This window comes from Acipenser ruthenus, chromosome 37, assembly GCF_902713425.1.
Source record: "Acipenser ruthenus chromosome 37, fAciRut3.2 maternal haplotype, whole genome shotgun sequence".
NCBI classification, from domain to species: domain Eukaryota; kingdom Metazoa; phylum Chordata; class Actinopteri; order Acipenseriformes; family Acipenseridae; genus Acipenser; species Acipenser ruthenus.
In genome coordinates this window covers 8,824,058-8,827,621 of record NC_081225.1, presented here as the reverse complement: position 1 = coordinate 8,827,621, position 3,564 = coordinate 8,824,058, and positions in this window count along the sequence as shown.

The window sequence follows — 3,564 nt, the reverse complement described above, 5'->3', positions numbered from 1 at the left end:
GGAAAACCAACAAATTCAGCCCTGCTTATTGCGATTTTATCAGTCATTCATCCAGACACTCTTTCAAACTTGGATTGCGCCCATGAATTATAATACTGCCTCCAGTTGTTAAGTTATAGTTTTAAGACAGGTGTTTCTTCTTTAAACAGTAGATGGAAATTAAATACTGGAGCAAACATTTGTAAAACCAAGGAAAATAAGCCCACTGAAATAGCCATACTTTTATAAATATGTGATGATTGAGCGTTTTGAGCCTGAATGACCTACCTATGGCATTGAAAGATCCACTCAACATGAGAAGAAATATGCTTTTTCCATTTAATATCAACCCTGGTCGCTCACTGAAGGTTTCGTGGGCGTCCTCCGATCCCAACCTTTTTCAATGTAAGGGCCACCTTGGTGTTTTTCACACCAGCATTTTGAAACTCATTTTTATGTGTATATGTATAAGTATTCTGTTAACGAGATTCCTGGGCTTGAATTTTCACTACCAGTCCATCAAGGAATGTTGTCATTTTGCACACTGAAAGTCCACGTTTCTTTTGTTAAAAACGTTAATTTTTTTCACATTGTGAATGCTTTGTAGATAAATGGCGTCTCAATTTTGCTGATTTAAGTTTCATTTGAAAAAACCGAACGACAAATAATGCATTTGGGGCTTTAGGTCGTCCTCGCATCCGGTAAATGTAAATACCAGTGCTGGTCCTCCACATCTATAACACAACTTGTTGCGCTCACGGAGTCGCCAACTTTGGTCGATGTACAAAAGCGATGTTAAAAACAAAACAAAAAAAGACACCAGAATAGGAAGACGGGGTGGGTGGGATGCAGTTTCAAAAATTAAAAAATGAGTGGCGAGTGTTTCCAGAAGTAAAGAAAATTTCCTTTTGGCATATAGTGTTGTGAGATATTAAACCTGCTGAATAAACCCATGGAGTTGAAATAGATCATTCACACCGTGGTACCGTTCACGAGTCAAGCAACACATAGCCCCTTTTTGTTTCTCATTAACTTCTATTATATGCAGCTAACCTCTCTAAAACATATAATATGGACATAGGGATATTCCTGTCCCTGGCAACACTGTAGCACATTTTATATTGTTAAAAATGAAAAGCACTAAAACTGTGGTTTTAATGTGTTTTTTGTTTGTTTGTTTTAATTTAGTCATTCCAACCGAGTTAAGAATATTCAATGTAGTGCGTTACTTTTATGTGGAGCAAAAAGCCTGGGACAGCCAGATTACGTTTTTTTTTTTGTTTGTTTTTTCCTGAGTTGTGAAAACAAGCAGTAGAAAATATGTGCATTTACGTGTATGCTAATAATTTTATATTATTATTATTATTATTATTATTATTATTATTATTATTATTATTATTATTATTATTATTATTATTATTATTATTATTATTAATGCTAGTTAAATAATGTGTGTAATTTTGACAGAACAAATGTGGCTTCATAATGTGCAAGTTATTTAGTTAGCATTTATTTCACATTAGAAAGCTTCATCAAATGGAGCTGTAATTATATATATATATATATATATATATATATATATATATATATATATATATATATATATATATATATATATATATATATAGGGAAAATGCAGACTACGTATCTTATATAATAATGTGGTATCAAGCTGTTGTGTTGCATATCGTAGTAGCACAACGACTGATTGTATAGAAATGGTTGTTTGCGGACCACCTGGCGTTTACACCACAGGTTGGGAACCACTGAGTTACAACATGGAACAAGTGTGGTATTTTTAACATCCACTAGGGGCAGAGTGTTGCAGGGGGACTGGTGATTGGTGTACCTGAAGTGGGTTAGATATGATTCTCAGAGCTCTAACCTCTGCTTTTAAGGTCTGCAAAACATATGGACAGGTAATTTCACCAACAATAATACCTATAAATATAGGTTTGAAAAAATCTTTCCATACTCACTGACAGCTCAGAAGTCTGCAGATTTTAATTACAGTCCTCTGAACTTGAACCATGTATTATTTGATGGATCTGTGGAAAAAGTAAATTGTTTCAAAGATTGAAACAAAAGACACGGTACACTTCTGATCGGAAAATAAAGATGCCTGGTCACGTTTGTGTTTAGCTCGGATATTAGATTTTATTAATAATCTCTGCATCCACAAGAGCTTGCATAAAGAAACACGCATCTGTGACCGATGTTATTTTTTCCATATTTTTCATCTTGCAAAATAATTAGGCTTTTTGTAATTTGTGGTCTGGTGGTGATGTCAGATTTTCCATTTCATGAAAAGGCTATCTCTACCACTGGTGCATATTTACATGTCACCCCTGCAGTGGAGTCAGTTATTTCTCAAACCACAAAGCATTCTCTAGTGTAGTGGTTCTCAAACTGGGGGGCACATCTTAACCTATATATTAAAGTAGTGGGATTCTGAAAATAATAGTGTTACACGTCCCACGTGTTGCTCCAACAGTTTAAATAAATTACCTGCAATTTATTTTCATAGTTAACATCCTGACAACCACTTAAAAATGCTATAGGAAACAGTTTGTTGTTAGCTGATATGATAAGATATCACTGGAAATAAGACTCCAGTTTCATAGCAGTTTGATCCATTCCTGGCTTTACTGTGAGATTAATAAGACACACCTGAGCTTGTTACCTAGACACTGGGGCTAACCAAGCTCCTACTAAAACCTGGAATGGGTGACACTGCTATGCAAGAGGGGTCTCATTTCCATCCCTGCATGATATATTTATGTATATTGTGAAATGTACCTGTCGAGGAGCTCTGTTGAGGCCACATGGGTTCTTTAAACTACTGGAATGGATTTTTCATTTGCCATCATTTAGAAACCATAGTGGAATCACCTGTACACAAACCTAATGGGTTCAATCTTCTCCCTTCAGATTCATTCAAATGAGATGATTAATCCACGCATGGAGGCAGTCCTTCCTCTTGACATTTAAATCATCCTGCACAGCAACGATAAACCTTCATTTAAGGCTTAATCCTTCATGAACAGGCTCTTGTCTTTTTTTAAAGAACGCTTCATTTGTATGTGGTTTGTTGACAGACAGATAATAGCACCCAAACATGACAGATATTGTTCCATGAACTGAGACGCTTACCAAACCAGGGTTATAATTGAAATAATAGGGAGGATATGTGTGTAAAAGTTTACGATGGATTACAGTATACACACTTGTATAACATTAGTCAAGCATTTTCATTCTGTCTTGTGAATGGGGGCATTCATTGTAGTATATATATACTGTTGATAACAGGCCAACTGGGCTGCCTTTTAAAAGGGGGTATGCATTGTATTGTCTTCTAGAGTGCCTAACATATTTAAATTCATCTTCTGTTATGTCATAGAATTAATTTAACAGAAATGTTACATTATTATTATTATTATTATTATTATTATTATTATTATTATTATTATTATTATTATTAACCGGTTCTAAGTAGTCCTGCAAGTGTTTGGTATATTGGAAAACACATTGGGCCACACATAATACACGATAATCATTAGTGACGGTGAATGAAGTCACGTGGTT